The sequence below is a fragment of the Oreochromis niloticus genome, unplaced genomic scaffold (assembly GCF_001858045.2).
Source record: "Oreochromis niloticus isolate F11D_XX unplaced genomic scaffold, O_niloticus_UMD_NMBU tig00007510_pilon, whole genome shotgun sequence".
Classification (NCBI taxonomy): Eukaryota; Metazoa; Chordata; class Actinopteri; order Cichliformes; family Cichlidae; genus Oreochromis; species Oreochromis niloticus.
This window is the reverse complement of record NW_020328614.1, coordinates 245,782-267,697: the sequence shown is the minus strand read 5'-3', so window position 1 is coordinate 267,697 and position 21,916 is coordinate 245,782. Positions and strand designations below refer to the sequence as shown.

Below are 21,916 nucleotides of genomic sequence, written 5' to 3'. Positions count from 1 at the left end.
AACACCTGGAGTGTAAGATGGTTGAAATAACTCTGAGTATGTCGAAAGGTTGTCAATAAAGGGATATATATCTAACTGTCACTAACTGTAACTGATACATGTTGTTTTATCTGTTTGATGCAAGTAGGGGCGTAAACCCTGACATACAAAAGCAATTCGAAGTGTGCTTTCTAGCAGAGATCTATGCTGATGTTGCCCAGTGTTGGGAAGATTCCTTTTAAAATGTATTCCATTACAGATTAAAGAATACATGCCCCAAATGTATTCTGTAACGTATTCCATTGCGTTACTCAATAAGAGTAACATATTCTGAATACTTTGATTTACTTAATATATTATCATGCTTTTTACAACTATGTGAATGTACTATTGATGTGTGATTTATTACTGTTACCGAAGGTCCGCGGCTCCGAACTAAACTGACCTTGGCTGCAGTGGTTATTATTATATTTACATGCTTCCAGCTCCCGTGTTTGCTCGATGTCAACTCGTACTTTTCAACCCTCTTTTTTCTCCCTCCTTGCACTCACAGACACATAACGTGTATGGTAGTCCATTCTCCCTGCAGCACGGACTACACTGCCCATGAGGCTACATTCTTTAGAGCTATGCCTAATAGGCATTCTGCCTATTAGCTAAGCACAACAACAACAACAAAAAGGCGCTCACTCACCCAGGAAACACACAGTCGCAGAGAGAGAGAGTGTCACCCTGTAACCACGGCAACCGTACATGTATTCCATTACTCCGCAACACTGATGTTGCCACAGTGTACATCGTCCCATGCATGTGTTTAATAAAATCATTGTCTTGACTGAACCTATCTGGATGTTTGGTGATGTGTTCTCTACCTCAAATAAAGAATTCAGGACTTATCATCTGTTCAACACGACAACAATTTGACTTCAATGTGAACGTTTGCCATTAAATAACCTTCTTCATCCAGCTGACAAGCATCCTTCATCCTATGATACTAACAGTTCCTCCTGTTGATGACAAACCTCTGACATGATCTGCTTGAGGAGCTTTTTCATGTGAAGCTCTCTGAGCTCAGGGCTAAGTTGCTGTGTTTCATCTTTAAGAGCTGCTGCCTCCTCGCCGAACTTGTTCTTCTCTTCTTCTCCTAATGACACCATTTCTGCTTCAGATCTTTCACTGGGCCTAAAACAGATGAAGAGTAGATCTACTGCTGTTCACTGTTTGTGTCAATATGGAGAAATATGAAAGACAAACACAGCACATCCAGAGAAATGTAGACAGAATGTGCAGCCAGTGCAGTAAATGGTCTAAATATCAGCTCTTTAGAAAATGATCCTGATGAACATGAAACTAACATCCAATGAGAAACACAGCTTCCTTGTTTCATGTCCAATAACAATAAATGAAGAGCTAATAAAGAGCTATTCTATTGTAAAATGCTGAGATGATTATTAGACAGAACCCAGCGGCTCACCAAAAGAATATAATGCAGAACAATAACAGGACATATAATCATGTAGCAAACATGATCTTCAACAGGCACACTTCTATTATTCATGATCACAAACACAAAGAACTTGTGCAGCCCTGATATCAGCCCTAATATATGAGTGTGTTTGCCCAAAGATTGAAACAGCATCAACATGACAGCTGTAAGAAATCTTCTCTCAGCCTTGTTTGGCAGAAGATCCCTGCAACAAAGATTGTAGCTGAAAGATGACGTGTGTAAAGTTTGTCTTTGGGAGGGTTGAGGCTGTTTTTAGACCTTTGATAGTTTCCAATCCAGTTCTGAAAGACAGAAATAAACCAAAACAACATCATTGGATCTATAACAACTGGAGCCAAACCAGTGGCCTCTTTTCATCTTTATTCCTGTGAAGCAGCTGCATTATAACCAATCTGCTCCTTTGTGGCCTTTAAAACAGCTTAAATAACTGTTGTTATATTTGTTGCACTTTCTGCTCCTCTTGGACAGACGACTCTTGAAAAGACATTTTTGAATTTCAGTGTGACTTTAACTGGATAAATATGGGATATATAAACGTCCCTCTGCAACAAACTGATTCCAGCTTCTACCTCATGATAGGAATGTTTTTGTGGCTCAAGATGACCTGATATCTTTCATGATGGAGACATTTGACACGTTTCACATATTATAGACCAACAAGTTATTCATAGCAGTTTAAATACGGGGAGTCACTTTTGGGCCCAGCAGATAAAACAGAGCCAATATTTCCTTCTTTATTTAAGTGACGTGTGTCACAGATGTGACAAAGTAAAGTGAAACTGAATATTAGTAACGTTATTCTCATCGCGTGCTTTGAAGTTAGCGTCAGCTAAAGTAATATACTAGCAAAAAACTATTTCCAGGCTTCCATCATACAGATGATGCTCGTGGCAAAAGAGTAACTTTCAGAAGCCTTTTCATTATGCAATCTGTTTCTGTTCATGAGGAAATCACATTCAAACTGATTAAATAGACATTTATCAGTAGTTAGCTGCTGTGCACCCGTCTCATTGTGAAGTGAACTGGAGTCTCTCTGTACTGGATCTGGATTCATCGTCGTCCCTCCAACAGCGACACAGCAATCTGGCTCACCAATTGGTGATAGCGACCTACTGAGCCTGCTAGCAGGTGGAGGAGGGCCAATCTAAGCCACAGATATGGGCTGATAAATGCTAATAACACCCATTGATGGACTGATAACATGAATATTAAATGTCTGCTCCCTCCAAAATAAGAGCTTTTTTAAAAACTCAGACTGAGGTCTTATTTTGAAACCTAGAGTTTGTTGAAGCTGTTTCCTGGAGCAGGACCCTGAACAATTAGAAAAAGCAGATTTAAGAACACTTCATGTCATCTGTGCTCATTAAACTGACATCATGCAGTTCACCTTCTCACCATCAGAGGGCCATAAATCACCATCAATGAAGAGTTCAAGGAGATGTTAGTGACATCAGAGCTGTAGTAATGATCTGCTCAATATGGAAGTTCATGTTTCTTTGATTGGATCAGTTTTAAAAGCAGCTATTTTTATAGAATGACAGAAACATGAGATATACTGAATGTCTTTAATATTTGATACACTGAGTACTATTGGATGTCCACTTAATCAGCCATGGTGGAAAAATACAATTAAGAAAGAGAAATCAAACATTTATATACATTTTAATGAGCTCAGACTTGTTGAAAATGCAGAGGAGCTGGTTGTGAACTGAGCTTCAGAGAAACACAACATACTGAGATTCACTGTGAAGCTTTGAGTAGAAAAAGACAGAAAAACAACATGTGGATCCTGGAATAATGGGAGCTTCCATCTTTAAAGGACTGAAGAGGAAGAAATTTACAAGGAATCATTGAGAAGAGTTTCAAACATCAACTGATTGAATCCATGAATCTGAAAACGTGTTTCTGAGTGAAAGAGACAGACATGTACAGACTGAACTATCTGTTCAACAGTCAGAGTGTTTCTCTAACAGGAGACACTCTTTACAATCAACTCAGCACAGGGACACTGAGGAACCTGACCAGAGTCCAAACCCAGGATAAATCGTTTCAGTGAATGCGGTGTTGAAGGTGTGGAGGTGGATCAGAGTGTCAGAGGAGACTCTGTAGAAGGACAGAGTGCCAGCAGGACAGTCCACATACACTGCTACTTTGTTAGAGACAGAGGAGGAGGAGGAGGAGGAGGAGAAGGATAATATTTCTTTGTTATTGTGTCTTGCAGAAACAGAACCACCACAGAAGCTCAGACTCCAGGACTGATTATTTTCTCCAAACACACAGTCATTACTGTCTCCTTTCCTTCCGATGCTTCTGTAACTCACTGATATATAAACTCTTCCTCTGCACCCGACCTCCCAGTAACAGCGACCAGTCAGACCATTTCTACACAGCAGCTGATGATAATAATCAAATCTGTCTGGATGATCAGGATATGACTGAAGCTCCTCCACACGTGTCACCTTCCTATTCTTGTCAGACAGCTTGAGTTTTCTATTTACTGTGTTTGTGTTGATTTTGAGTTGACAGGAATCTGATGGAGAGAACAAACACAATGCAGCTGCAGTTATTGATCCATCATCTGTTCATTGATTGACACTTTGATGATGACATCAGAGACATAAGTGATGTGTAGGGATAGGAATTTCATCTATGACAAAACACTTTTCTAAAAGTAATACAGTACTTAATTAATCCCAGGATAAAGCAATTCATCTTACTGCATGCTCCATTACTTTCATTTTACTCTGTAAAATCTCCAGAAGCACACCGTCATTATAACCAGTTAATACCATAAACCTTAGGCTTAAAGTCCAAGCTCCTAGTCCCACACAACAACATCCTCAGAGACACACATATGATCATTTTCTTCCGAATTATGTATGAACACAAAGGCATAAACATAAACCAAAGGTGAAAATCAGCACACAGAGACGTAAAGTTGATCTCCTCGGTGATTCTACTGTAGAAACATGAGCAGGTAGAAATGAAGGATGACGGTGGATGACGGATGACGGTGGTAACAAACCGATGACTGCTCATCGGTTTGTTACCTGTTGAAATTCAGCAGTGGCTAGTATTACCAAGGCTGAGTCATACAAATAAAGGTAACTTCTATATCTATCCTTCTGCTCTGAATCTTTCTGCTAAAATGAATTGAAATTAGCTAATTATAGCCCAAGTGGAACCAATAAGTGGGATCGATTGAACAATTTCAAGGACTACTGGGAAGTGGTTCCTTACAAGAACCATTTCTTAGTTCCCATTCCTAGTGCTGTGACAGTTTGAAGACGGCTGAATGTGTGCTGCTTTGTTTTCATGAATCACATAAAGAAAACCCCAAGAAACACTTACACTTCCTCAGACCTCCTGGTCTCAACCATTGGATTCCAGCAGGCTCCACCCTGAAAGGAGGAGGGGGGTTAGAGCATCACAGTCTCTTTCAGCATGCACACATCATGCACATGTGAAATTCCTTGCTACTGCCTTGAAACAGTAAATTGATTGAAAACTGGAGGGAACTGAATGTTATCTTTAAATCTTGGAGATTCAATGTTTTGTAGTTCTCTCTCATTTTTAATTGCACATTATACATTCATTGTCTCTTCCCTGATATAGTTTAAAATTTTCTGCATGTTCCTTTTCAAACATTGCCATTCAAACATTCATTACAGTGTTACTGTCATTGAGATTTTGCTGCATTCAACTATGCAATTAATCTCTTTGAAATTCCCACCACAGCCTTTCAGTAAGGTTTTCTCACCTGCCCAAAGGAAATGGTTCCAGAAGTCTTGTGGGTTTGTTCAGATGCAGCTTTGCAAACCTAAGCAATGCTGCCATGTTCTCTTTATAAAATAGACTCTCCTGGGAACTCTTCAATAAGCTATATTTGGGGGGGTTTTTGCGCTTTCTCTGCAGATTGCATGATCTGACCTCCGTATTAATCTGGATTGTCCACTCCTGTAGCATTGTCTGGAAGACTGCCAAACCATCTGCTTTTACAGAGGTGCTCACACCTGCTGATGATCAATTAATCAAGTGTATTTCAATTTCAATTTCAATTTCAATTTATTTATATAGCACTTTTCACAGGATAAAAACCACAAAGTGCTTCACAGTAATATAAGACAGAAATACATAAAATACATTAAAATACATTAATAATCAAACATACAGCACAAATCTAATTAAAAGCCAATCTAAATAAATGAGTCTTAAGCTGCTTTTTAAAAGAATAAATACAATCAAGACAACGTAAAGATGGAGGGAGAGCATTCCACAACCTGGGGGCCACCGCTCTAAAAGATCTATCACCTCTAGTCTTAAAACGAGTTCGTGGGACGACCAACAGCCTTTGATTAGAAGATCTCAGGCTGCGAGAGGGAGCGTGGGGTTCTAAAAGATCAAAAATGTAGGCAGGGGCATCACAATTCAAAGCTTTAAAAGTCAGTACCAAGATTTTAAAATGAATTCTAAAATGTACTGGAAGCCAGTGTAATGAACGTAACACTGGTGTAATGTGCTCTCTTTTTCGTGTCTTGGTTAAAAGCCTTGCAGCAGCATTCTGGACTAACTGGAGACGCTCAAGATTCCTTTTGCTCAAACAAAGAAAAAGGCTGTTACAATAATCTAAGCGAGATGAAATAAAAGCATGAATAACCATTTCTAACTCAGATTTAGACAGCAAAGTTCGCAGTTTGGAGATGTTCCTTAGCTGAAAAAGGCAATTCCTAATTAACTGTCGAGAGTGTTGCTCTAGGGACATGGCAGAATCAAAGATCACACCAAGGTATCTGAGGCTCAAGTGAACAGATGAGCCAAGAGAACCAAGGTGTTGTTTGATTAGAGATATCTGGTTGTCGGGGGGCAATAATTAATGTTTCTGACTTCTCAGAGTTCAACTGTAAGTAGTTGTCACCAAGCCACTGTTCAATGGAAGCTAAACAATTAATTAAAGAGGACAGTTTATGGACTTCCATCGGCTTAAAAGAGCAATAGAGCTGGATATCATCCGCATAGAAGTGATAAGACACCTCAGGGAACTGCCTAATTATAAGTCCTAGAGGTAACATGTACAAAAGAAAAAGAATAGGACCCAGAACTGAACCCTGCGGTACCCCACATGTCAGATCCTTAGAATGTGACATAAACCGATTCGCAAAAACACTAAAAGATCTGTTGGAGAGGTACGACCGAAACCACTCCAGAGCAAGACCGGACACACCGACTATGTCCCGGAGCCTGTTAATCAGGATGGTATGGTCAATGGTGTCAAAGGCAGATGTCAAGTCCAACAAAACCATGACTGAGGATGCTCCAGAGTCAGCTGACATCATAATGTCACTGGAGACTTTAAGTAATGCGGTTTCTGTTGAGTGACTTTTACGGAAACCTGACTGAAATTTGTCATAAATTTCATGTTTTTCTAAAAAAGTGGTAAGTTGATCTGCAACTACTTTTTCCAGAATTTTCGATAATAATGGAAGCTTAGAGATAGGCCTATAATTCTTAAGCTGAGTTGGATCCAGACTGCTCTTTTTTAACACTGGCTCAACAACAGCATGCTTACAGAACCTTGGAACCACACCTGTTAAAAGAGAGGCATTGCATATCTCTACAATAGAGGGGCCAATGACAGAGAGAGCATTTTTGAAAAGCCCAGCAGGTAGAATGTCATTTGCACAAGTGGTAATTTTCATTTTATCCACCAGGAGTGAAAGGTCATGTAAGGTCATTGGGTTAAAAGCTGACAGTAAATGAGGGGGAGGTGGCCCAGAGACACAAAGAGATGATATTGGCGAACCAATGCTCATACGGACTTGATCAACTTTATCCACAAAGAAATTCAGAAACTCATCACTCTCAGATATAGAGGTCACGGGTACTGGGTGGACCACGGGGGAAACAATAGAGTTTATGGAGTCAAACAGTACCTTGGAATTTCTCTTGCTTGATGAGATTAACTGAGAAAAATATCCTGATCTGGCTGTTTTTATGGTTTCATGTAAGGAAACCCAAAGTTCCCTAAGGTGGAGCCTGTGAACTTCGAGATTAGTTGATTTCCAAAGGCGTTCTACTTTTCTACAGAATCTTTTGACCTTCCTGACGTCATCATTTATCCATGGATGAGCTCTTTTTGAGGCAGCAATGACAGATTTCATAGGTGCCACTGAATTTAAAATCTCCAAGCAATGATTGTTAAAACACTGTGTAGCAGCATCAGCATCAGTGCAGCCACTGATCACATGAGGGTCCAACATATTAGAAAACTTCAAAGCAACATCCTGATTTATGAACCGCTTACGGAACATGAGATTAGAAGGTGGTGTGTACAGAGGGAAGCTAAGACTAAAAGTAACACAGGAATGGTCACTCACTTGTATGTCCTTAACACAGACATTAGTTATGTCTAAGCCAAGGGAAAACACAAGGTCCAAGGTGTGGCCTTTAACATGGGTGGGTCCACAGACATGCTGAATAAAATTAAAAGAATCTGTAATTGATAGAAAGTCAGAGGCCATGCTACAGCTAAGATCATCCACGTGGAGGTTGAAATCCCCAATCATTAAGACTTTCTCCAGTTTAATAATGGAAGATAAAAAGTCCGTAAAATCTTGAATAAAAACACCAGCGGGGCCGGGAGGGCGGTAAATTAAAACACAATAAAATATATCTGAAAAACCAACCTTAAGAAGTTGTGACTCAAAGGAAGGGAAAAACTCAGAGTTCATAGTCCTGCAAGCGAGATTGTCTCGGTGAACGGTGACCAGACCACCACCACGACGGTCCAAGCGCGGAGTCCCGATGAAGCGACAGCCGACCGGGCAGAGTTCATTGAGGTGGATAAATTCATTCTCCCGCTGCCAAGATTCCGTGAGAAACATGAAGTCCAGACTATTACTGCTAAAAAAGTCATTCAGTACAAATGATTTGTTGGCTATGGAGCGAGCGTTTAGGAGAGCGATCCGAAGCGGAGGTGACAGGCTGACGTCATCAACAGCTGATTGACAGGGAATTGACAGCAGACATCTGGAACGAGGGCGTAGTCTCCCGGTACCCCTAGCTGTGGAACTGTGGTCTTGTAGAATGAAAGGCCAAGGTGAAAACATCCCGCATTTCCAGACAAGACGCCGATCCAGGTAATCGTTCTGTTCGCCCGTGATGAGAAGCCGTGTAGGCGGTAACCGATCGGCCTTATCCGCGTCCTGGAGGGGAACCGGTACCAAATACCGGAGACATTCTCTACCGTGGAGCGGAGGAAATCCCCTCTGTCGGGCGCGTTTCCTTTTAGCCTGGACACCAGACCTACAGCCCCTTCTAGACGATCTCCTTAACCTTGTTTTTGCTCCTGGGTTATTGTTTGGAGCTAAGAACAGGTACCGGTAGTCGGGAGAGGGAGGAGGGCAGACAAACGGCGGAGGGAAAGCCTGGTGGTAGCTCTGCCAGCTGTCAAAAGTTTTTTCCATACATATTTTGATACTCAACAATGTATGTGAACTGTAGATCCGAGTAGCAAATAGACCTTCAGGATATAACACAGATGAGATGACAAAATAAAATACAATATACTGAAGCAGTCGATGAAAACGCGGAGCAGCAACAGCGGCCAAGCCGAACACAGGCGCCATGTTGCCTCTCCCATATCTAAGTATGTATTTGATTAGTAACATCAGGCTGGTATTTTATCTTAAACAGTAAAGCTGTATTTTTACTTAACTGCATTGTTTCTCTCCCTCTCTCTCAAGTCGCTTATTTTTCTTTAGGCTGCCTCCATATTCATTTTCCACTGCTCACATTCTTTCTCCAACTCTTCAGCAGTTTGTTGAATGGCGTGACTCATCACAGCTGAATGTCAGCAAAACCAAAGAGATAGTAGTGACCTTCTCCATCAGAGAATGGGAGCTGGCTAAGGTGTTTCTGCCACTATCCAGTTGTCATCAGTGAAGATCATGAAGGAGTACTACTACATGGAAGCAGTCTTCGACAAGATGTCTTCGACAACCATTTGAGATTCTCCTCCAACACAGAGGTGCCACCAGACAAGGTACCTCCTTAGGAAACTGAACTCCTTCTGCATCAGCAATAATATCTTACTGACCTTCTATATGATGTTCATTGAAAGTGTCAGGGCATTTTCTATGATCTGTTGGTTCAATTCCATCATCATGCAGGATAAGAACTGCCTATAAACTTTTTCAAGATGTGCTGTAATATTATTTGACTTCCGACCCAATCCATGTCATTTGTATATGAGCATTATATTGTTGTTATGTTGTTATGTGTTACATGGGTCTTCCATATGGTTTTTCAGTATTGAACCATCTCCAGTTTTGATGGGATTGTTCTCATAATTATCCCCTGCCACTGAGACTACACCTTGGATCATCCAGTCAAGAACAGGTGGTTTATTCTACCGATTTCTATCTCTCTGGTATACCTATTCAGGTGGTTAACCAAGGCTGTAATTTGTTGGAATTGATCAAATTTGGGAAGCTCATTATATTTCTAGCACAGTACCGTTCTTAACCCTTTAAAGCCGGTCGGAGCGGGCATGCTCCATTTTGCGCAACTACTTTTAAATCCCGGTAGCACTGCAACCACGTAAGCTAGCGCAATAATTTTTTTTGCATATGAAACCAGAGGAGTTGTACTTACATCTTATGCCATCAGCTTGTCCTAGGTCACAGTTTCCTTCCACATATAGCTTTGCAAAAACTGCATAAAAAGCGCTTGCAGCAACAAAAACATAATATTCCAGGAACACGCTTTGCTGATCCGATCAGCTGTTCATAACACTTCCTACGTTGGAATAGACGTCAGCGCGAACTATCACATGTCCGCCATGACCTGCCCGAAACCGGAAGTGATGTCATTTTCGCGGAAATGTAGTTTTTTACCACCAGGGCCTCATGAGCCTATACTGGTGTTTTTAAAAGTTATGTTTGACTTTATGACTTTCTGTGTCATTTCTGCGATGCTTAGGACTCATATTGCACTGCTGGAAATAGTTTATTTTTATGCATATGCTGCTTTTTTGCAAATTTGCACTATAATATTTATTTTCGTTTTTCCTGCAGTATATAAAAACTGGTGTATTTCAAAAATAAAACTATGAAGACACTCAAAATAAATTTCCTGTGGTGGGAAACTATCTTGTGCAACTTTTTTGTATTTACAGTTTTGAGGGATAAGCCTCTTAAATTTCTCTAACTAGAAATATATGTTAAAAAAACAAAAACGAATTTTTTTGTAGTTTATTGCACTTTTTTTGCAATTTATGTAATTACTATGTACTTAATGCATACATATTATTAAAATTTAGGCTGTAATGGTTGTATTGCTGTATAGCAACTTGAAATGCTCCCAAAAATGGCACTACAGCATGTAAAAATATAATATAAGCTCTGGCGGACTTGGTTCTATGGTAGGTCTTAAAGGGTTAAAGAAATACAATTTAGATACACCCTAGGGTCTGAGAGAGTTGGGGCGGAAGAAGACCCTTTACGGATGTATTTAATGGCAACCGACCATGGAACGGTACCAATGATGAATAGATCAACCAGCATTCCAAATAATGAATCATTAATGATGGCAGGAAGGAAGCTGTAGAACTGCACTGATCAAGTGTGGCTGGTCAAAACTAACAACTGACATGGGCCTTAAAATCCATCAAGGCAGGAAGACGTGCCTCAGTGAGCTGAGAAAGGGGCCTCGCGTTGACCAATACTTCTTAAGAAGTAAGTCAAATCAGTTGATTAAAGCCCAGAGGCAGGAGAACCCCCACAGTCCTAGGGTATCAGCGCCCTGAATGAAGTTCAGTGTCGTACAGACCTCATCATAGTCTCCAGATTGGAGCTCTGTCAAATCCAGCCAGTAGCAGTTCCTAGTCTAGAGCCTAGTTCAGGGCCCAGCCAATTAATATCAGCCTCTAGCATGGATTTTTGCCACCAACGGCTAGCAAAACATTTTTGTATAGATGTAAGCCAGCCACAATCAAAACCATTTTCTATCCCAGAGCCCATCCAGAAACAGCCAACAGAATATTCCAATATTGAGTCTAGCCAGCCACTACCAGCAACAAAAAGAAAGTGGAAGGTAGGAAAGCTCAGATTCTGCGGCCAAGATCCAGTGAGAAAAGAGAGTGGGAAACCATTGACTCAGAACTGGTTCTTATACTATATCAACAAAAGGGTCCAGTTGAAAGGAAGCTGTAGAACTTGGGAACCATCATCTACAGCTATGGGGCTGAGCGATTTGGGGTAAAGAACAAGACTCAGAGACAGCAGAAAGTTAAAGTCCAGGAGACAGCGGGAAATTGATAGATTAGTGAAAGAGAGAAGACAACTGAAGAAACAGTAGAGAAGGGCCTATGAGAAAGAAAGGGAGGGCCTTACTGCCCTGCAGGAGGAAATAAAGCAACACCTTACTAAGCTGCGAAGAACAGAGCACCTCAGATGACAACGTAAGAAGAAAGACCGGACAACAACCCTTTTCTACAACAACCCATACAACTTTGTTAAGGACCTTTTTGTCGAAGTGGGTGCCTCAAAATGCCCTTAAAAGACCCGGAAGGACATCTGAGAAAAACTTACGCAGAGGATCGGAGGCATGAGCCAGTTACTATTCCGAGTGACATGCTGCTTGTCCAGGCATCTGAACACCAAATGGACATAAGACCACCTACATGGAGTGAGGTGGAGAAGGTAGCGAAGCAAGCAAAAGCAGCATCGGCCACAGGACCCAATGACATTTAATATAGGCTCTATAAAAACACCCCTCAAGACCTCAAATACCTGTGGAAGCTGATGAAGGTAGCATGGCAGAAAGGAGTGATTCTAATGGCTTGGCATAGATCAGGAGGTATTCTGATCCCTAGGGTTGGGCATGTGGTCATGTGCATCTCAGTGGGCCTTCGTCTTCCTACCATTAGAACCTGCATGAATGACATGACCATCATTACAACAACAAAACCATGTACTAGGCGAATGCTACAGAAGCCCCAGGAAAATATCGAATGGGCAAAAATGAAGTTTAAGCCAAGTAAATCTCACAGCATCTTCATCATAAAACCAAAACGGACAGCCGAGCAACTCTATATCAGTGGAGAACCAATTTCATCAACATCAAGAGCTTGATGGACTTCTCTGGTGTAATGCAGACCTCAATGATACGTGACAACTAGAACAACAAAGGCAGATTATGGTTAATGACCTTAGGTGGATTATCAACACTGCACTCCCAGGGAAACTGAAACTCTGATGATTCCAGTTTGGGTTGTTACCCAGACTACTGTGGCCGTTGACAATGTACGAGGTCTCGCTCAATCATGCCAATTGTCAGGAGAGATTAGTAAAGTCCTACGTTAAGAAGTGGCTTAAGCTTCTCAAATATCTCGGGAACTTTGGACTCTACAGCAACTGGATACGGTCAATGCCTATCCCTAGCCTGGTAGAGGAGTTTAAATGTGCAAAAGTGAGGCTTGAGATGTCACTCACAGACTCCCAAGACCCCATAATGAGGGGTGCTGCTTCCACGGTAGCAGTGGGGAGGAAGTGGACCCCAGCCACAGCTGTGTTACAGGCCAAATCTGCTCTTTGCCATCGTGATGTGGTGTGTCACATCAAACAGGGCAGAGGAGGATTTGGTCTTGGAGCAATAACACCTTTGTGGCAACAGGCATTTGTAACAGAAGATCGAAAAATGGTGGTGGAGGAGGTTCGCTGACAGAAGGAAACAGCCAGACATTCCAGAGCCATAGTGCTGACCAAGCAGGGTCACTGGATGAATTGGGAGAGTGTTGAAAAGAAGAAACTCACATGAAGTGAAAGCTGGGGAATGGAGTCTAATAGACAAAGTTTCATCATGTGAGAGACATATGATATGCTGCCTTTCACAGTAAATCTCCAGATGTGGTTTGGAAAGGACCTATCTTGCCCCCTATCTACAGTCCCAACAAAACTCAAGCACATCTTGGTTGGTTGTAGGACTAGCCTTACTCCAGGCAGATACACATGGAGACACAATCAGGTCGTCAGGTGTCTAGCCGAGACAGTTGAGTGCAAGAGAAAATCCATCAACACTCAACCTTTCACCAACCAAAAGGAGCATCAGTATTCATAAGCATATGTCCGGGAGAGGGACAAGCTGAGGACTAGCCCTTCAACCTCAGACCTGGGCCCACTGAAAATTGCCAGCGATTGGCAGATGCAAGTGCCCCTCTTCTGGGTCTCCTCTCTCCTATCTTTTAAATATTAAAGAGCTAGGTATTACTTCTCAGTTTGCAGTGAATTGATAGAAATAAATAAATTGTGGAAACTAAACATAAGAAAGTAGAAGATAAATAACAATTTAACATAAACGAGTGACACACTCTAGGGCCTGATCAACCCTAGCAGGGCCTCCTTGGATGAGGGTGTCTAGTGATAATGACCGAATGGCTGGTAGCTCCATACCCTTCCGGGTTTTAAACGCACCTTAGAACACACATCCATCAACACTACATATGAGCGGGCGGAGGGAGGTTTGGAGTCTTCACACACCCCCGTTCTCTGTTGCCTGTTGGGGCGGAGGAGCTGGGAGGAGGAGTTGGCCATCCGATTGGGGTCTGGAATGTGGGGCCTCCCTGCTGCTGCAAAGTCGGGGCGGTCTGCTTCTCTCCACCCCAGGGAAGAGGGTAATACTGCCTGGGTCTGGGTGCAGTTTCCCCCTCCAGAGGCAAGGGTACCTAGACCTGGGGTATAGAGTACGCCTGGGGAGTGTGATTGTGTGTACAGTATCTATTTATGTCTGTCTCCATGTTGGGTGAGTGCTGAGTAATTGCATATGAGAGCATGAGGGTGGCAATGGATGTTTGTATCTGTGTGTGCCTGTATGTCTGTGTCCATATGTCAGGTCGAGTATCAGACGACACCTCTCTAGGGACATCTCAGGCCCTCTAAGGTATGGAGGCCTATCTCCCCCCACCACTCCCCCTGCCAGTGGCAGACGCGCTCAGACATCGATGCATTGGTCGTTCTTTGTGTCTAGGGATGGGCGTCCAGGTACCCACCGGCTCACTCCTGGTGGCTGCTTGTTGGGGCCTGGAACCTGGGGCTCGCTTGGGCCCCTTTGGGGGTGGGGTGCCCTCGGCCTCGGTGATCCAGGTGATTGATACATGTATTTTTTGTCTGTTTGTTTTGTTTTTTCCTTTATCATTGTTCCTCTTCCCCACTGTTTTTCTTTCCCTCTTTCTTTCTCCCTTTTCTTTTCCCCAGTCAAGTCTGTCCCGTGTTTAGCAAGTGAAAATAAAATAAAATACAGAATAAAAGCAACAGTGAATCAAATAGACCAATACGGCAAGGCTGGGATGGTCCATTTGGTAAAGTAAATCCGTTGGACATCTTTCTTTGCCTTTAGACAATAATTCTGATGGCAAAAGAACCAAACAGGACAGGCCGCGAAAAAAATAAGATAATGACTCACACACCCAAAGAATCCAAGGTCCAGTACTGGTAATGTCTCCCAAAATTTAATACTATAATCTAGATCAGGTGTCTAATCCCTAAACCTAACCAAGGAAGGTAAAAAGAAAAAATAGCAAAACAGCTTGTGATAAAAGACGGAAACACATCCAGAATTGTGTCCCTTTACCAGTGGGACACTTTACCAGTGTCCCACTGGTAAAGTTTCTGGGCTGCCTTTTCTCCTAGCAGACTTTCTCAATTTGAAGCAATGCATTATCAGAGATTGTAACATCTAGTCCTTTTGCTGAATTCTAAAACTTATTGAACAATTTAAAGATCTCTACCCAAATAGTCAAAAACAGAAAATACATTTATCATTGCTTCTAGAAAGGTTACTACAGTACACTTACATAAATAAGTTATTATTAATTTCTTTATTTAATTAATTCATTTCCTCATGTTTTATATTTTCTTTTTCTAGTGTTCCTATTCAGAATGAATGAAAAAATGGTTGTGCATTTGTAATTTGTAACATAATGCCAATTAGTTACACAGTGAAGGACACAGGACATTTTTCCAGCTCTTCCTTCTCTATCAGACATTCTCTCCATACCTGAGAGTGTCCAGTCTCCAGCCTGGATCCTTCAGTCCAGCCAACAACAGATGCAGTCCTGATGGTCCTGGATGATTGTAGCTCAGGTCCAGCTCTCTCAGATGGGAGGGTTTGGAGCTCAGAACTGAGGCCAGAGAAGTACAGCCTTCCTCTGTGATCAGACAGCCTGAGAGACTGCAGACAAACAAAACAACAAACCATGTGTAAAACACTTCACTGAAGACTGTCATTATCTATTTATTTATTTTATTGGAAATACAATGTTATCCACTCATTATATTTGTCTGTTTTTTGTTTTTAAAGTGACAGTTCACACCTGATAACAACACTTGTTTAATAATACATATGTGGGTCATTTAATCACAAATTAGCTAATGTTTATAGCATGTTCAGCTCACCTAGCAACTAACTACAGTAGCTCACCTAGTAACTAACAACAAGAAACATCTTACCACTGTGCTTGCCAACAAAACTTTCTCAACCAAGTACGAAGTCATGTTTTGATTTGGGACACTCGTTTCATTCAATGAAATACAGATCAAGTTATGACTTTTGTGACTTTTTTTTCTGAATTTTTGGTTGATATTCGGTCTCCATGAAAATGAAATGGCTATAAAATAGAAATTGCTGATTTACAAATATTTGAACAAATTTACAAATTCAGTAAGGAATGAAAAATTATTTTCCCTTTTATGCAAGATATTCCCCTATTCACTTTTTTGCTTATTAAAGCTTCTTAGTCATTGGTGGCACAGAGATTAGGGGTGGTGCCTTACAGCAAGAAGGTCCTGAGTTCCACCATCAGGCCAGGGTCTTTCTGTGTGGAGTTGGTATGTTAACCCTGTTTTTGCGTGGATTCTCTCCAGGCTCCCTCCCACAGTCCAAAGACTTGCAGTTAGTGGAGTTAGGTTAGTTGGTAATTCTAAATTCCCCATAGATGTGAATCTGAGTGTGAATGGTTATCTGTCCCTATGTGTTAGCCCTGTGTCAGGCTGGCGACCTGTCCAAGGTGTACCCTGCCACTCTCCCTGTGATAGCTAAGAAAGGCTCCGTAGGTTCGTAGGTTCCATCTAGTGGTATGCGGAAGTCTTCCCGCAAAAATTGTAAGATTAAATAATATAACAATAATAATATGTTCTGACTGTGGGATTTCTGAAAAATTAAAATATACAGCTCTGCTATCAATTCTGACAGAAATGAAGACATTAAACTAACCAGCAGTGACGTTTACAGGGTTACTGAAGTTGGACTAGCTGGTATATAATGATGTTCTGCGTGGTGGCAAGCAACACAGCTATGTTAGTATAACTTAAACACAGTGAAGCTGGAGGATTAACTTTTTTCAATTCCATAAAAGTTAATGCTAGGGTTCCCGATGGTTAGGGACAAATGTAATTGCATGGCAGGATGCTGTAAATGGGCCAGACTTCAGTCAGGAGAACAATAATCCACAATACGGGGTTAGTCATTAATATACTGCTGGATAGGCTTAAGGTTTTAAAAACTGAGCTTTAAAAGTGCTGCTGATGAATAGTGGTAATAAAAAAAGAGAGAGTCCGACATTGATCACTGACTTTATTTAGTGGCTTGTTCACATTAAATAGAACAAGATGCAAAGCATTAAAACATGTAAAAAACAAAACAAAAACCCAGCCTTAATAAACACAGAGCAGTTTGGACCTGGAAGCAGGGTTCTTACGTTCTCACTTAAAGATTTGATAGCCCACCTGCTGTGAATGTTTTAATGCAGTACAGTTGTTATTATTATCACTTGTCACACCTTGTTTATGACAGTTAAAATAAATAACATTCATATAAGAAATACATTGCCTTGTGTAAAGTATATATGGTGTTAAATAGCCCACTAGACCACTCTACTTTAGTTTCGGTCATAAGGGTGGTAATTTAAGAGCCATATATGAGATGGTACTCATTGTGGAAACTTTTAGAACCACTGATTTAGAGAGTAATTAAAAGCCCAATAATAATAATAAAAAAACCCACATCAAAGTGCATAATAATTAGTTGTGTATGTAATGATAAAAATAAGTGTCTAAACTCTAACCTGAGAATTTCCAGTCTACAATGAGGACTTTCCAAACCTGCAGAGAAAAGCTTTACTCCTGAATCCTCAAGGTCATTGTTACTCAGGTCCAGCTCTTTTAGAGTAGAGGACTGGGAGTTGAGCAGTGAGGACAGAGCTTTACAATGTCTGTTTGAGAGGTTACAGCCACCCAGTCTGAAAGACAATGTTTTTAATCAAAGTAAATCACATTAGTTTTTGTACATAGGCAAAATATATTATCATGTTATCATCATGTTTAATTAAAAAACTTAGAATTATTTAATTGTTTTTACTAACAATTGTTAGCAAACTTTCTTTTCTTTTCTAAATTTATATAAGTAGGGGGGGCTAAAAGTTAAGTAGTCCAAGTGCAAAAGGAAGGAGACTCTTTGTTTTGTCTAGTCTGTGCTGGACCCTAGCTTTCTGGCAGAGAGGAATGACACAAAGAGATTATGTCTGGGGTGGGACGGGTCCACATTGATCTTCATTGCTCATATTAGCATTCTGGAGGTGTTTGGGTCTTGGAGGAAAGGTGGATTGCACCGAATCACCTTCTCAGCAGAAGAATTCGCATGGTGCAATTTGTCCTTCTTGATAAAGGAAGACAGCAAGATGAAGTCTGTTAGGGGTGCTTTCATTGTGACATTAACAATCATCTCCATAGTTTTGACAGCACTGAGCTCCAGGTTGTTATCTCAGTGCCGGTGAGGGGTTAGGGTGTCATCTGCAAACTTTGAGAGGTTGACAGATAGGGGGCTGGAGATGTGGTTGTTGGTATACATGGAGAAGAGCAGGGGACATAGTACAAATGCCTGCCCAGTGTGATGGGAAATGTCCAGTTTATTCTCATATTTAGATTTAGGTGCTTAGAATTTCCACTGTAGAATTTTATATAGCCTTTTGTTTCTTTGGTGAAGGATGTGTGTGTCAATATGATCTGATGTAGCCTGCTTAACTATGTCGAAAGATGAAACTCCCAGGAAGTCTGGTGCCAGGTGTTCTCTGGAATATAGATAGTGGGAGTCGCTCCCTGCCCAGCAACAACGTGAGTGGGACAAGAAACTTTTGGATCTGTGAAGATGCAGGAGTTCTCTGTTATGTTATAAAAGAGATGCTGCAAGGTGGGTAGAGCTCTCAGGACTGTATGACTGTATGAATGTTTGATTTCTATTTGCTCTCGTGCGTGCAGAAATAAAGTAAGCTGATCGTGCTGCAGACGTTATTAACAGAAAATTACATGACACCAGTCTCATATGATGTCTCCTGTTGCACAGGAAGTCAGTGATCCAACTGCAGATAGGAGAATGCATATTCACCTTGGAGAACTTGTCCTGACGCAGAGTAGAACTAAAATCCATCAAGAGTGGGCTGGCTTAAGTTATTTTTGACTCCATGGATTGCCATGCTAACTTCATTGCTGATTCTATAGCTGAACTGGAGAAGGTCTAAGATTGTGTAAGTGATAGATTTAGCATGGAAGTGATGTACTCAAATGTCTGCATAATTCCAGTAAAGTCACTTTCACTAGCAAGAAGGTATTAACAGCTTCCCAACCACTTCCATCTATTTTAATGATATTAATTAACCTTTCGAGACTAAATTATGTTCTGTTATGAATGTGAACAAAGTAAGCAGGTAAAACGAAGGGGAACTTCATTTACTCACGTGACATCATTTCACTGCCAGGTGTCACAGCTTTTTGTCAAACCTAATATACCATTCATGTTTTAATTAATTAATTAATTACTTTATCTAATTTTAATTGATTTGGCCTACTGTGTTGTCAATTTGAATCAGCATTTAAAAAAATGAAAGTATAGGCAACATATTTACTTACAGAGCTTTGTTGGAGGCTTTGACAACTGGGAGCAGCCTCAGAAGAGCCTCCTCTGAAGCAGAGTATTTCTTCAGGTCAAACATGTCCAGATCTTTTTCTGATGACAGTAAGATGAAGACCAGAGCTGACCACTGAGCAGGAGACAGTTTATCTGTGGAGAGACTTCCTGATCTCAGGGACTGTTGGATCTCCTCCACTAGAGAACGATCATTCAGTTCATTCAGACAGTGGAACAGATTGATGCTTTTCTCTGCAGACAGATTCTCACTGAGCTTCTCCTTGATGTACTGGACTGTTTCCTGATTGGTCTGTGAGCTACTTTCAGTCTGTGTCAGCAGACCTCGTAGGAGAGTCTGATTGGTCTGCAGTGAAAGACCAAGGAAGAAGCGGAGGAACAAGTCCAGGTGTCCATTTGGACTCTGTAAGGCCTTGTTCACAGCACTCTGGTGGAGAGATTGTAGGATTGGTTTGTTAAATAATTTAGACAACATCGAGGTTGTTTGTTCCTCTTCCAGCAGATTGAGTCCAGAGTTGATGAAGGTCAGATGGACATGAAGAGCAGCCAGAAACTCCTGAACACTCAGATGGATGAAGCAGAACACCTTGTCCTGGTACAGTCCTCTCTCCTCTTTAAAGATCTGTGTGAACACTCCTGAGTACACTGAGGCTGCTCTGATATCGATGCCACACTCTGTCAGGTCTGATTCATAGAAGATCAGGTTTCCTTTCTGCAGCTGATCAAAAGCCAGTTTTCCCAGAGACTCAATCATCTCCCTGCTCTCTGGACTCCAGTGTGGATCTGTCTCAGCTCCTCCATCATACTTGACCTTCTTCACTTTGGCCTGAACCACCAGGAAGTGGATGTACATCTCAGTCAGGGTCTTGGGCAGCTGTTCTCCCTCTCTGGTTTCCAGCACATCCTCCAGAACTGTAGCAGTGATCCAGCAGAAGACTGGGATGTGGCACATGATGTGGAGGCTTCGTGATGTCTTAATGTGCGAGATCATCTTGCTGGCCTGCTTCTTATCTGTGAATCTCTTCCTGAAGTACTCCTCCTTCTGTGGGTCAGTGAATCCTCTGACCTCTGTCACCATGCCAACACATTTAGGAGGGATCTGATTGGCTGCTGCAGGTCGTGTGGTTATCCAGAGGTGAACAGAGGGAAGCAGTTCCCCCCTGATGAGGTTTATCAGCAGCACATCCACTGAGGTGGACTTTCTAGGGTCAGTTAGGATTGTAGTTTTGTGGAAGTCCAGAGGAAGTCGACACTCATCCAGACCATCAAAGATGAACACAACCTGGAAGTCTTCAAAGCTGCAGATTCCTGCTTCTTTGGTTTCAGTAAAGAAGTGATGAACAAGTTCCACCAAGCTGAACTTTTCTTCTTTCATCACATTCAGCTCTCTGAAAGTGAATGGAAATATGAACTGGATGTCCTGGTTGGCTTTGTCTTCAGCCCAGTCCAGGGTGTATTTCTGTGTTAAGACTGTTTTCCCAATGCCAGCCACTCCCTTTGTCAGCACTGTTCTGATTGGTTCATCTCTTCCAGGTGAGGCTTTAAATATGTCTTCTTGTCTGATTGTTGTTTCTGGTCTGTGTGTTTTCCTGGATGCTGTTTCAGTCTGTCTGACCTCATGTTCATCATTGACCTCTCCAGTCCCTCCCTCTGTGATGTAGAGCTCTGTGTAGATCCGATTCAACAGTGTTTGGTTTCCTGCTTTAGCGATGCCCTCAAACACACACTGGAACTTCTTCTTCAGCTTAGATTTAAGGGTATGCTGACACTTTTGAAGAGCCTCTGAATTTGAAACAGGAAATAAGGTGATTGGTCTATTGCTGTTTATTCAGTATGAAGAACTATATTTATACATGCACGTCTCTTGATAACCTCTGCTTGAATCTCGTCAGATACTTGCATCATTTCATCTCAATTCAAATTTTCTGCTTTACCAATTTACAATTCTAATTTACAATTTACAATACTGATTTACATTACTTTTTCATTTTTATTTTTTACATATGTTGGACACACATTGACATTTCAAATATCTGAAATACTTTCAAAAAGGATATTTTTTTAAAAAGTCCACTGACTCCACCATGTCTTTCCCCCATGATAAAATGAGGCATTGTCTGAACAATAATATCTCAGAAAGTATTAAAGATAAAAGCAGTTAAAAGGAAATTTTAACTGCTTAACTGGTATTTCTTAACATAACAGACAAAGCCAAACATTCACATCTTTTCTCCCTGCCCCTTGTCTTATCTTTCCTGCTTGGCTTCTCATGTCCTTGTATAGTCAGGTCTATCTAACCTTTAGCTTAGCTGGCATACCCATTTTTCAATCGCCTCAGTCTCACAATCTCCTGTTCAAGATGTCAAAATTGTAGTGGGAAAAGGGGATAACACTAGAGAAGCACATGTTTTATTTTACAAGTGAAGTGATTGCTCTGCACGTTGTGTGCAGGCTGTTTTT

The 21,916-nt window shown here is 41.3% G+C and overlaps 1 long non-coding RNA gene across 2 annotated transcripts; it reads right to left on the bottom strand.

Moving 5' to 3' along the window:
* Positions 1-3,379: 3,379 nt before the first annotated feature.
* On the bottom strand, positions 3,380-19,498 carry LOC109201495 (uncharacterized). Of its 2 annotated transcripts, XR_002061552.2 has the most exons (7): positions 19,441-19,498; positions 17,604-17,777; positions 15,539-15,712; positions 9,201-9,328; positions 5,247-5,499; positions 4,838-4,887; positions 3,380-4,016 (listed from the first exon to the last, which is right to left on the bottom strand). It is a non-coding gene; the product is annotated as an uncharacterized LOC109201495 (long non-coding RNA). The 2 variants fall into 2 exon arrangements; XR_002061554.2 differs by lacking the exon at positions 9,201-9,328.
* Positions 19,499-21,916: the final 2,418 nt, after the last annotated feature.